The sequence below is a fragment of the Amia ocellicauda genome, chromosome 10 (assembly GCF_036373705.1).
Source record: "Amia ocellicauda isolate fAmiCal2 chromosome 10, fAmiCal2.hap1, whole genome shotgun sequence".
In the NCBI taxonomy this organism is placed as follows: domain Eukaryota; kingdom Metazoa; phylum Chordata; class Actinopteri; order Amiiformes; family Amiidae; genus Amia; species Amia ocellicauda.
This window is the reverse complement of record NC_089859.1, coordinates 27,721,582-27,735,784: the sequence shown is the minus strand read 5'-3', so window position 1 is coordinate 27,735,784 and position 14,203 is coordinate 27,721,582. Positions and strand designations below refer to the sequence as shown.

General features: G+C 38.4%; 1 protein-coding gene and 1 long non-coding RNA gene across 3 annotated transcripts in view; one reads left to right on the top strand and one right to left on the bottom strand.

The window, feature by feature from the left end:
- slc45a4a (solute carrier family 45 member 4a) overlaps window positions 1–2,598 on the bottom strand; it is a 60,536-nt gene extending 57,938 nt beyond the window's left edge. Inside the window, exon 1 of the mRNA XM_066715818.1 lies at window positions 2,426–2,598. The gene's annotated coding sequence lies outside the window, so the exon portion shown is untranslated. The remainder of the gene's footprint in view (window positions 1–2,425) is intronic.
- Window positions 2,599–8,070: 5,472 nt separating this feature from the next.
- Window positions 8,071–14,203, top strand: part of LOC136760423 (uncharacterized) — a 32,630-nt gene continuing 26,497 nt past the window's right edge. For both annotated transcript variants that reach the window (XR_010820202.1, XR_010820203.1), the window contains exon 1: window positions 8,071–8,196. This is a non-coding gene — a long non-coding RNA (uncharacterized LOC136760423). The remainder of the gene's footprint in view (window positions 8,197–14,203) is intronic.

The window sequence follows — 14,203 nt, the reverse complement described above, 5'->3', positions numbered from 1 at the left end:
GCAGTTTTCTACTGGAACAGTAAGCCACAGAATTGCAAAACAGTACAGCAAATGTGAAAAAGCCGATGATACAAAAAAAGGCAAGTTGAAATTTGGCTGGTAAACAATTATGCTGATGAACTATTTACATTGTTCACAAGAATTGGTAAATTATTATAATTTCAGGCATGCATCTGCGGAATTTCCAAAACTAAACAAATAGGCAGAGACACATTAATTATTACGAAAAAGTAGCCGATGTTGGTATTGACCTCCTGCCAAACTCTTTTGCCTTCTCTCTGGCAAAGGGGAGGAAAAAAATAGCCTAGACCAGGAGCACCATTCTCACAGTTAACATCCCAGAACAGGCAGAAGTAGTTAAATCCTATCAGTTTCATTTTGGCCCCATGCTCTACTGATGATGTGCATTAATGCAGCATATATCATATAAATAGAGAACCTGATTAATAAAGGTATTGGGACAAGCTACCCTCAACCAGTAATGGATTATACAAAAGACCACGCATTACCATATTTAGAAGGTCTGTAAGTGTAAGGAAAAACTACAATCTAGAACAACCAGTTCCTGACAATTATGCACAATGCATGCATGTTGAGAGCTACAATGTTTACACAGTGACAGAGTGCAGGTTTCAGGGAACACTTTTAGATCCCAAACTGAAGATGGCATTGTGATTGTGTGGATGTTTATTTTCTAGGGCTGGTGAGTTTTTTCCAAGGGGTGCAATGACCGCCACCACCTATTTTGACAATCTGGACATCAACGCCACAATGGACATGTATGGTAACAACCTGTGCATCTAACACGGAGACGCCCCATGTCACATACCCAGGAGCGTAGCCCAGTGGTTGAAGTAGAATTGGCTTGTAAAAGAAATATCTCAAACACGGCAGACTTGCTTTGAGCATAATATTGCACCTGCCTTCATTGGCTGTTATGGCGAAATAAAAGGCTAACAGAGAGAAATTCAAGTTAAGCACATTTTACCAGTATGTATGCTCACTGGTAATATTATTCCTGCGGAGAGTGAACCTTCATGACTAACTGGATGGGCGGGAAGGAGAAATAGAAAGCTAAACAATTGGAAAGCATGACTTGACAACCTACAAGAGGATGGAAAAGTACAGGATTGCATGAGAGCCAAACCGCACATGTTTTTTGTTATGTATATATAGGAATGAATTGTACGTTTAAGAAAACAATCCTGTGAGGCAGATACTACTACTTACTACTAATTAGTATTATTATGGGATGTTAGAGGACATAATACATACACTGTTACAGACACACTAACTGTATTCATTGCCCAGCAGCATTGGACTCTAATTTGCTTGTATATAATATCATAGCTACCTACTGTCTAAGCATGAACTGCAGACATTTGGTATGTACTCCATGGACAATAGACATGTTATCTGATGGATAAACACGCAAAGCAGAGACATGTAAATGACTTTGTGAGCACGAAACAAATTGGGATTTCAAAAAACACAAGTGAAGCCCAAAGTATGGCGTTTACAACCTTGTCCGTATAGAACAGCGTGGTATTATTTCTGATCCATATTGGGTGTATGTATATATGTATATATATATGTATATATATAGTGTGTAGAAAATCCAGTAATCCAAGGGCTTGACAACACACCCATGCATGCCTCCTTATTCGCGCTAAAGGCAAGGCTAGTAGTTTAAGGATGCACTTTCTCTCACACTTTCACATTTTACATTTAACATCAAACCACATTCATATCAGACAAAACGTGGCATCTACGCTGTCCATCAAGACTACCTGGCACGATCGCCTTTGCAGAGAGAGGTCAATCAACACGTAAAAGCAACTCAAGCGAAACGCGAGTTGTGCTTTTTTTTTTTCTTTTACGACTTTCTTTCATTTTGTGGCAAAAGTCGACGATCGCACGACCAAGTAAAAAAAAAAAAAAAAGATACCGATTACTCTGCACTGATGTTATTATTTATCTAACCGACACAGATCGTGCTGCACTGATATTGCTGTAGCACACAATTCACAAAGTGTCCATTTTTGCCAGCAGTTGAGGGAGTCCGCGCTAATTCCCTGCAGCCCGGTGTCCGACGCACCTGCACACGGCCCCCGTCCCGGCACTGCAGCCGCACAGCACCATACGATAATGCCAGCCGGTCCAGCTCACCGATGGGGACACAGGTGTCGCTAGATCATGGTTTCATTGCACTTGTCATAACCGTACTGCCATACTCCGGGCATCCTAATGTCCCACAGGGTCATTTCATGTTCATTACACACAATACAGAATAAGTAAATAAGGCATGGCTTGGTTACATAGATTTTGGTTATCAGCACACACTGCCCTGCAGCGTAACGAAGCAGTCAATCCAACATTTGCATAAAATATGATAAACATATATAATGAGAAAAAAAAAAATTACCTGATTTCCTCTTTCTACTGGAATGTGTTAGTTTAATACCTTGCCGCTGGTGCTGTTTTCCCCCTTTTTTAACCCCCTTCGGAAGGTATTTTGGGGAATTGGTGCATTAAAGGGATCGCTATCCTCCGACAGGTCTTGCAGTTGTGTCTCCACACTTAATAATTCTCCTTTAAAAGGATATTTCTGTCGGAAATAAAATCTCCCCGCTTCCGCTGACGGATTTGGAATGAGGAGGCGGGGATTCGGATTTAAAGGGGAAGTGACGGGGAGGATATGTAAATGAAGCAATTGATCGCCGCCGGCTGGAGGCGGAGCCGCACACTGCAGCCGGCCTTAAAGGGATGAGATAGCGGCCGTCCGCTGTCAGGCCAGAGCTGCTTAAAGGGGCAGAGCGCACAGCATCGATCGCTGGGTGCGTTATTGCAGCCTCTCCTGTACAAGAATATTACAGTAGTACATTTTGTAGGGTGTCTTCAGAAGTCTTGCAGTTTTGCATCCACATTTTTTATTCCAGTGGAATCTCTCAGGGTGGCTACTGTAATTTAAGCACACATAAAAAGCATGTGGGGGATCTCAATTAGGGTAATATAAATTCCATATTGATCATGGGCCCTGAACCAGGCTGTATTTACATGCTCAGTATATAGAAGTTGATTGCAGGAATCCTGCAGCATTTGTTGGGTGTGTGTCTGATGGGGGAAGGCAGGGATGGGGGTGTTCTTTATACTCCATGACATGTTTTGATTTCACAGAAAATAAAGTACGTGTAATCAGTTTACTTGTATCGATGTGTGTACTTGATGTGGTTAGATGGTTATTTAATGTTCCTGATACAGTTCCGGGCAAAGGCACTTCCAGATTTCCAGATATTAATACGTTTGATTTATGGTCTATTTGTTTAAGTCTGTGTGTAAATCAAGCATATTTCACAGGCCTTTAAAAAAGCATTTCTGTTCTTTAGGTTTTTTTTTTTTTTTTTTTTAAATTGAGATGCATTTAAAATGTTAATATGTATTATACATCCCCAAGTGTATGCTTACAACAGCTCTCACTGCCTTCTGCCTCCTCAAAATTCACTTGTTTAGATTGCACTTGTTTCCTATTATTTCGCTTCACACCAGCTGCTTAAGTTATGGCCATTGTTTGTGCATAATGTAATTCTATCCCATTTTCCTGTATATGTATGCCTGAGTAATAGGTTAGACTGAATAGGCTTTTCTGTTTATTAATTGCTTGATTTATTTATCAGACACCTTTGCAGTAATTGTCAGATAATGTAAATGCTAGTTCTGCACATTCTTTGGACTACTGTTCTGACATTGGCTCTATATAGACTTCACATTTTGGTCTCATTTTGTTTTGATTGACAAATAAGGAATGCCTGACTCGAGCGTGATCAGCAACTTTAAGGCCCAAAGTTGAGCTGGTTTGTTTGGTGTGTGTCACAATGTTTTATGTCTCAAGTTTTTGTCTACGTAAGTGTTTGTGTGCCAGCCTGTCATTGGCTGTTTAAGGGGTGTTTCGTGGCAGTAAATGCAAGCGTATTACAAGGGGTGTGGACTAGTTTGGGGTAATATCTCCATTTCATGCCACTCTTTTTTTAATATCTGGGAGTCTCACACTGGCTGTAAAATGTTGCAATGCCTAAATAAAGACATAATATTTTAATGACTTACTCTTTATTGCATGCGAATTTGGTCTATATATTTCACATGCCTTAGATCCCTTATCAACTTAGAGATTTCTCTTGACCTTATGTTGCTTAATGTCAGCTATTTCCAAGGACTTCAGGTGAAGTTACAATGTTTGAATGGTGATTTATATCATTAGAAATATCTTCATGTTACTGAAATCAACATTCTTTCAATAGGATGTTATGGTATTTTGTCAAAAGTGTAGAGTGTAGATCAAGGGCAGTAATGTTCAGACTGTACAATGCACTAGTTAGACCTCATCTGGATACTGTGTGCAGTTCTGGGCTCCACACTTCAAGAAAGATATCGCTGCTCTAGAGGCAGTTCAGAGGAGAGCAACCAGACTTATTCCAGGTCTGAAGGGAAAGTCCTACTGAGAGACTGAGGAACTGAACCTTTTAACCCTGGAACAGAGGAGACTACGTGGGGACTTGATTCAAGTCTTCAAAATCATGAAAGGCATCGACCACATCAAACCAGAGGAGCTTTTCCAGATCAGCAGGGACACACGCACCCGGGGACACAAATGGAAATTGGGCTTCAAGGCATTCAAGACGGAAAACAGGAGACACTTCTTCACACAGAGAGGCGTCACAATCTGAACAAACTCCCCAGCGATGTGGTTGAAGCTGAAAATTTGGGAACATTTAAAAATAGACTGGATAGGATCCTTGGATCACTTAGATATTAATGGACACCAAACGAGCACGATGGGTCGAATGGCCTCCTCTCGTTTGTAAACCTTCTTATGTTCTTATGTTCTTTCTGCATTTGTGTTTTCTGCATTCTGTATTTTCCAAACAGTATTTATTGGCAACCAAGAGTTAAGTCTAGTAATATCAAGCCAGTGCACCAAATTCTCTACCTGGAGCTGAATTTTAGGAGATCTTTTTGCATTTGGTTAGGGTGGAGAAGATATATGGTATTTAAACCAGTTTTGCTGTCAAAGAGGGAATTGATGATATCTTCCCAAGATGTCTGTTCTGTGCCATAGCTTCATCCTGCAGTCTGAGGATTTAATGTTTATGTTACATGTACCATGTGACCAGCATTTCCTGTCTCATCATTGGCTTCCTGAAATGGTAGTACCCATCACAATCATATAATAGGAAACGCCTTTGTATACACTGGAACGTGTCAATTTAACAACCTTATCCAAACAAGCGCATTGTGCATGTGACAAAGCTCTTTGTTTTGACTCCACTACAATAACAATAAAAATAAACAGGAATGACAAAGGTGTCAACAACTACCTTGAGATATCCTTTCATGTGTCATATACCAGTGACAAACAGCAATAGGCACTCACTGGAAAACTACAATACTGGTGCCTACATTACGCCCTAATGTAAATGCATAGGGAAGAATAATATTAAGATTAAAACATTTTCACACATATGCTTACAGAGTACTGAATGTTTAGTTTTGTTGCCTTTTGAAATCTGGGAGTGTAGCAATACAGTTTGATTGATAAAGCCCAGATGTAGAGGAAGAAACTTCTAACTTCACCTCCGTCATTCCCTATGAAAATGCTGCTAATGTTTGTGTAGAAAGCCTTGACTGCATCACCTGAAGAACACAGGGCAATAATCACCCTAAAACAGGCTGAACAGTAGGATCAGATTAACTCGTCTATAGGCGAAATGAAGGACACCACCTTTCATCTTTAGACACCATTTGGACTTGGAGACTGTTCAAGGATGGCGGTGGACACATTAGAGAAGTGTTCAGAAGCTGGACTGAAATTACACATTTGTAGTTTCATACACATACTTTATAGCACCAAGCACAATGGGATGAGCTTTTCCACAAACTGTAACTGTAACAAAATGGCCTCACCAGAGCCCTTAATCACAAATAACAATTCTATCGAAAACCCAGTGACTCAGGGAGAGAACAATATCTCTGACTTCGAGAGTAGCTGTACTGTAGGAGGTCTGTACCATGTGACTACACCAAGTCAAATGCATTGTCATCGATGGTGTAAGGTGGTTTGTCTGTTGTCCAAATATGTTTGATAATATAGGTGTTTGAGATTGATGAATTATAATTCAAAACACCTTTCAGGGGCCCACTGTCAATATACTGAAGGTGTATAAGTGGGATTCATGTAATTAAGAACAAAACAAGAACACTCTGGTCTTTCCAGAAGCAAAGCACAGAAAGTGTTGATTCTGCAAAAGATATCTCAGGAAACGTAAGGCCGGTCATTCTCTTCTTTTAAGGAAGTTTATATTTTGGTTTCTGTTCTTAAGCAAACATGTGGCAGAACTCGTATTATTCATAGAAGGAAATCCAAAAGCCATTTTTCTTAAGTGTCATTAGCAAAAAAAAAAAAAAAAAAAAAAAGATTTCAAACTAAAGTGAAGAAAGTACTGTTTAGAATAGCAGTTCTATACTTGTGGGTCCCATCTTTGTATCCCATCCCAATATATCTGTATATAATCTATGTATATATAAGACATGTTATCATATAATAGAGCCTTCATTTATTTCTGTGTCCGCTTCATCTATTATGTATCTCCTGTTTGACAAATGTATTTCAAGCTGCTACATCTCCAACGTTAGTTCCAGACTGACCAATAATGACTTTTAAACGAAATTGAAGCATGCTTTACAGCAAGTATACAGTGCCCACTTGGAGTACATATAATACCCCATATTTGAGATATACAGGACAAATAAACACATTTTGACTCACTAAATTATAAATATGTATAGCATTATCATCATCACCACCATCACCATCAGCCTATATCGATCCACTGCTGGATGAAGGCCTTGTTTCAATGTATAGTGTCTCTTTTCTAGTTCACGCCAGAAAAGCTTCATATATGAATAGAGATTTCAATGAAAACCATGTGACTCTTTCCTCAAGGTGATTAAATTAGTGGTATGAAAAAAATTATAATTGTATTTCCTGATACCAAAGTTCCCACTGTGTTTTAAAGGGTTGAGAAGCACTTCTGTAGGAACGCTGAAACACCAGTTTCTTTAAAGTCTTACATAATTTCTTACTGGGAACAATCATTACCAACAAACTAACAAAACAAATCACTTGAGCATGTGGGATAATGTTGAAATCCACACTTTGAATCTGATGAATGTTATGTTATGGTTTTAAAAGGGGGGAAAGTAAGAAATACAAATATTTAAAAGACAGATGCTAAGTTATTACTTGCCAGTGCTATATACTATATGTGTTAGAAAAACAAAAAAAACTTCACAAAAGACTTCCTGATTGAACACTGGATGTTTTCTTCTGGGAAACATGAAAGCTTTGTTCTTTTAAGGTTGACAAAGACTGAACCTCAGATTTGCCAAACACTGTCACCACAGTAACCACCTCAGCTCTCACAGCCATACACCTAGAAACTAGTCAAGTACAAGAAAATCAAATCAAACATTTAATGTGGAAACTACTTGCCAAATCGGATCAGAACACTACATGGATAGGCAAGGAGCTGAACGACTTAATTGCTGAGCACACTTACCACATTAATGACAGATTCACCTTCAAGTCTCTCAACACCCTACCTGGCCCTGCCACACTGTGGGAAAAATAATACAAAAGGTGAATTTCCTGCTTTGCAATACCTCAGTGAAAGAGGAAACCTGACTCAGGCGTTTTTTTCAAATTCTATTGTTTCTCTTTCTTATCAGCATATCCACTTTCTTACAATAATACCTTCAACGGCCTTAAATTCTCACCTAAAACTGCACTTGACTCACTACACTGATAAGACCCACACATCTTAGATTAAGAGTGTGCCACTGGCAACCACAGTCAACCGGTCTATAAATATGTGAGGATGACAAGAGCACATTACAGAATACCAGTGCATTATCAGATCATATTTGGCTAAGCTAGAACAACGTGATACTGGAATGAAAGTAATGAGAGTACGGCCGCAGATGGCAACAGTCACATGTCTACTCCACAAAGCAACAGCCAATCAATAAGAGCGCACCACAGTGTGATTAATTGTTTGTTCTAGAAAGACAGCATCAGAACAATCCCTTTTCAGCACCCAAAATCATGACAGGCCCCTGATGGCAGAAGAATGCTGCTGATAGGTTAGTAAATATCTCTGTTTTAACTGTTGGTATACAATGTCACTTTTCGACCTTCAAAGTGTTGTAAGGGACTGATGGTGTGAGTGAGCCTTGAAAACAATTGTACAAAAGGTGTGATCAGGCAAGACCAAATTGGAAATATCTGGTCTAAATGACAAGCAACACTGCATATCTCTCAGTCAATGCCATCCCCACAGTATGGTGGTGGCAGCATCATGCTATGGGGATGCTTCTCCTGAGCAGGGATTGGAAAGCTTGTTAGGATTGAAGGAAAATTGGATGGCGCAAAGTACAGGCAAGTACTAGAGGAAAACCTGTTCAGTCTGCTATTCTTAAGCCATCCCCAAGCAACCTGAGAGAACTTGAGGAAATTTGTCAAGAAGAATGGGCAAAAATTGCACCAAGATGGTGCCCAAAGTTGGTAGAGACTTAACCAAAAAGACTGCAGCTGTAATTGCTGCCAAAGGTGCTTCCAACAAATACTGAGTTGACGGGTCTGAATACTTATTCAAATCAACATATTTCATTGTTTTCTTGCTAACACATACCATAATTGATCTTACTCTTAGAAGTCTCCAGTTTGAACATTCAAGTTTTGAAATTATTTTGAAGTGAATGCATTGTGTATGCAATTAAATGTGTATGCATTGTTTTGTAATTTCACATAATGGGACACCATAGGAACGGGTCTGAATACGTTTGCAATGCACTGTATGTGAAAAAAGCTAGAAAGTTAATTTATTTAATTTACATTGACAGCAATCTGTTCTATTAGAAAGTACTGCATGCTCCTTAGTGAAGTTAAAAGGACATTGAAAAGGCTTTGAACTGTTGTAAGTCTGTAAATCAAGCTGGACATAAATATTTGCAGTGGAAATAAAGAAGAAAATTGCAAATGTTACAGTAATTTTACAGTAAGCTCTATCTGCCAAGTCTCCTTCTTACTCACATTGTTATACTTTATCACGGTGACGCAGTTAAACAAACGTTGCTTTCAGTGGATAATTGTATGCACCTGATATTTAAGTTATGGCAATAAAATATTGATGAATTATATGATTTGTTTAAGTATGTTTGTGGGGTATAATGTATAGGCATCTCAAAGTAGGCATTAGTATAGTTTAAATGTAATCATAACAAAATCTGTGTTGTGATTTTCTGCTGAGCAGGCACGTACAGTGCTTCGCTTTTAAACAGCCGTGATGTGACAAAAACCCCTGTGATGGGAAATTGCACATTAGCCTATGCATTGGTTTTGCATATTGATTAGGGTCAGCGCTTAAATGTGTGAAAATGGTCAAGCCGATTTGAAACATAAAAACATCCCGTATTTCCGTAATGAAAATCTACAAAAGTATCTTTGAAAAATGGAAAAACTGTACAACTATATAACAGCTTGCAGTCAGCTTCCAAATGTATTCAGCTTCCTTAAAGTAATTAATGAAGTAAATAAATAGATGAAATAATTAATATGTCAGCCTTTGCATGTCCTTTTTCATAGTCTTCCATTTATGGGTGTGTTCGTGATTAGCAAGAAGTAAACTGCAATTAGATTAGAGTATAAAAAATGGCGCAGTTGCCAAATTCATAAGATATCATAATGTACAATTTGATCAAATGGTTTGCATAATTAGAGATCAAAGTTCAAATCGAGCCCTTGCTTTTTCTCTTTTATACAGCCCACATTGGGTAACCAGTTATTATTCACTCCAGAGGCGGGTGTTTTGCCTATTTATTTATTTATTTTTTACGAACACAGAATCATTGGGGTTTTACTGTCAACACGAGGAAGACCGAGACAAAGGCCCAGCATTTACTGTCAGCTCGGGCACCCAGTCACAGTAGTAGAGCAGGTGCGGCATGGCAAACCGAGAAAACCATCTGCCACATCAATCCCAGCACTCACCCAGTTGCACTCATCCTCCTGGGAGCCCAGACTAGGCTCAGACCCTGTAGTCGAGGCCGAGGTTATTTATTGGATCACTCACTCAGGAGTAATAGAAAACTCAATTCAGCAAACAGAGCATTACTTGTGTTGAGCTGAGATGTTTACGGTGTTGCTTACTGTGAATGGAGCAAAGTTAAAGACTATTCCTGGTAAGAATGCAATGCACGTGGGACGCTGAGGGTTTAGAACAGATTCTGTAACTTCACTTCAGTTTGAATTTCCCTTAAAGGCTTAATACGTTTGCAGGAACATCTCCACATAAAAGGCAGCTCATATTGGAGAAATACGTTTCACTGGCTTTTATGAACAAATGTATGTAAGTTAACAATAGTCCCAACTTGTCTTTGAAATGTAGCATAAACAGCTGACCAGAGCATCACAAGTGTAAAGAGGAATTTGCCAGAGTGCTGTATATACAAAGATTACAAGTTAATTAAGCTTAAAAGCTACTTTGTGGGGAGAATCCTCATTTGTGTGATTTATAATAAGTCTTCATGGCAAAGTGCATGAGAGATTCAATTACAGTTTGTACTGCCAGAACAGGGGGAGGCTTAATAAGGTAACTAGAAATCTCTTATCTGTCTCTTATAAGAAAGCAGGACTCTGACTGAGTACGACCAGCAAGAACATACATCTCAGTCACTTGAAATCGTACACTGCTAACTCTGCAACATATGTTTATGTTTCCATGGATATGCCAAACAGACTCTTTTTAAAAACCAGCAGCTCTTTAATCTCAAGAGATTAGTTTTCCTAAACTCCCGGCTTGCTTTCTTCAAGTCCATCCACATGCTTGGCCTTAATAGAACTAATAAATATTTTTGAGTGGTTGCCCAGTGTTTTAAAAAAGACTTTTTTGTTCATTGTTGTGCTTATTCTATGGGATATGGTTTGTGCCGTCTATAAATACCATTTCTTTCGCCTTTCACCTTGAATTCTTTGGATTTAACACAACCTCATTAAATGCCATTGACAAACGAGGAAGGAATTAGGAATTAAACCTGGACGTGAGAGAATTAAGAGTTATTAATCAGATTGCACGGGCACAGAAGTCGTCAGGTGATCTTGATATCTGAATTATGTGTGTCCAGTATTGATGTGCATTGTTTTTTTCAGCCCTGAATGCTGCCTTGTGATTTTGTTCCAATACAGCTGTACAATAATGGATATAGATGACAGTTTGGTGGATGAAATTGGCTACGATGTCGCTTCAGAAGGGAGAAGGGGAGAGAATGTGTTTTCAACTACCCACCTAAGAAGTCACATAACTGGACTAATGATGATTTTGTACCCATCCAACAATCCTTGACCTTTGACCTCCCCTCTTTCCCACGAATAAACAGTTTTAGATCATTCAGACTTGTCAGTTTAATCACTGAAATGTATTTCAGTTTCATGACATGTATGTGGGAGTGTTAAAATGCGTGTTTCCATGCAACGCTTGTCTGAACTTGCTAAAGGTCTTTCTAGTGCAAAGTAAGTTAAGGTTATCAGTAATGAGTTGTTTGTGACTCACAGTAAACTGATCCTTTAAACCAAATTAGTCCACTTTTACTCCCAGGAGAAAATGCTTGGTGAGAGGAGGATAAAGGTTTTTGTATTTATTTTTCAGACGCAAAACACACGAATGGGCTTTTTGGAAATACCTGTACATGAGACTAATTCAAAGAAAAGCAGATCAAACTGTAACACTCTGTAAATTTAGTTTATTGAACGATCTTGTAGCTTTTGCTGATGAAAGTTGTAGTTTAATACTTTATAGTCATACTAAAGTTGAGTGAAGGATTGTAATACAATACAAAAAAAAAGCTTACCTGATAAACAGTATAAAAGCTGCAGGACGGTGGCCTTTCTGAGACATTTGTTTAGGACAGTAAAGCATTAAAATGAGAACCAAATGAAAGTCCTGGAACTGTAGTACCCACATTTATCTTTGAAATGTTACATTTATTTTGTCATTAACACAATTAATTAATAATAAAGTAATGAAAACTTAATTTCTGTGTTATTATCCATCAATAATGTCTTCTTTTCTGGAGGATATTTTCAATGTAAGAAGGCAAAAACTCTTTAAATTGTTATAAATGCTGTTTTGAAGGCAAAGGGTGGTCACACCAAATATGGATTTGATGTAGATTTTTCTTCTGTTCATTCACTTTGCATTTAGTTTATTGATAAATATAATCTATTAACATCTATTTTTGAAAACATTCTTACTTCAGAGCATTTTTTCACACCTGCCTAAAACTTTTGCACAGTACTGTATGTATGAAGAGTTATCAAATAAATGGAAAAAATAATTACAATTGTGAAGAAAAAAATCTCCAGAGATTTAAATCCATTAATTCTTTAAAGCCCACGAGTTTTGTTGAACAATTTAAATATACTTTCAGAAAAACAGCTCTGATAACTAAAACCCCAGAGTGCTGCTTCAGTTGAATCTTTTTCCTGCTAATTTAGGTTTTTCCTTCATAGCGCATGCTTTCCCCTGTTTTGTTTAATAGCCAGGGGGGCATTATAATATTCTTAATAATATACTCTGAAATGGCCTTAAAATTGTATTATAACTCTATAACTATTATGCATAATAGTGTATAATGTGAAATATATAATTGCATAAAAATGCATAATATAATGTGAAAAAAGAGAACAATGATGAAGAAGAGCTGAGGTTGTGCTCCATATGACTGGCTGATGTGCTTAATGTAATAAATTCAACACAAAAAATATGGCACTGTTTTTATCAAGGGTTCAGTACCCGCCAATAGTTTAACTACAAATGCAGCTGATCAAACCTTCCACAGAAAACAGGCTCAGCACAGATATCTGCAGGTGCATCATGATATAACTCCTCCATTCAATAGGTCTTTACAGGAAATATAATTTACAGTATATAATTTATAGTTTACAGTCAAAGAACTCTGTCATGCCAGGTTTCTGTACTCATTGTAAGTTATAAAATAGTCTGAAGCTCAGGAAATTCCAGTGGATTTGGACAGGGGTGCAACTCATAAAAGACCATCAAGTCTTTTGTCCTGAACGGGAATCTACCTTTTATTACGTGGATGAAGTGGTATTCCTGAATCTGGGAGCTAAACTATAAAATAATGGTGATCTTCGAAATGTGCTGAGCTCTGGTCACATAAAAGTCACCCCACACCTGCTGCGCGAACGTGAACCCCAGCCAGATTCGTCCTACCCACAGGAATGCCTGTGCTGGCTGGAGTGCAGCAACACGGCTCTTTGTGTTTCTGTAACAATGGTCCTGGCTGCGGCTGTCCAGCCCCAATCCTGAGTCCTTCTGCTTCCAAACTAAAAATCTGGACACTCTTCTATTGACTTCTTCAAACCTAGTATTTTTAGAATATATTTTCATCATCAGTTAAGAAATGAATGCAGTAGTTTGTCTTTTTTTCCCACAGTGCGTTTAAGGTAGACAGATTATTATAATATTTTTCTCTATTCCAAAAACAGCAATACATGTACAGATGCACTGGACCATGCGTCGATGAAACTGTACTCTCTAGTCCTGTAGACTTTAGAGTATAAACAGCAGCAACCTGATATGGAAGAGTAGTGTTAAATTCCCCTTAAAAACCGCACACTTTATGGTCTAGAAATGTCAAGTGTGAAGGTAAACACACAGATCATAAAACCCTGAAACATTTGTCTCCTTCTTCAAATTATGAAATTGAAGAGATTCAACATGGAGATGTGGTTTTCCGTTTACAGAGGTTGTTCAACTTGTTCTGTGTTAGGTGCACCACTGTAACATAACGACAAAGGCTCCACCTAGTGGTGTACTTTGAAACACAAACGTCTGGATTCACAATGCTGTACTTCCAATTCAATTTCACAATTTGCTGTCTGGGATCAAAGACTGACAGTTCCAGAGGGTGGTGAGGATATATTAAACTGTACATGATACTTCCTTGATTTCTCCAAACGACTTGAACACAGTCTAATTTCTGAGCACTGCATTTCTTTCAATGTAGGCGAAACGTTGAAACTTGCTCTTTGAAATTGTCCCAGGATTACAGAGCGCGGTGTCTCTGTGGG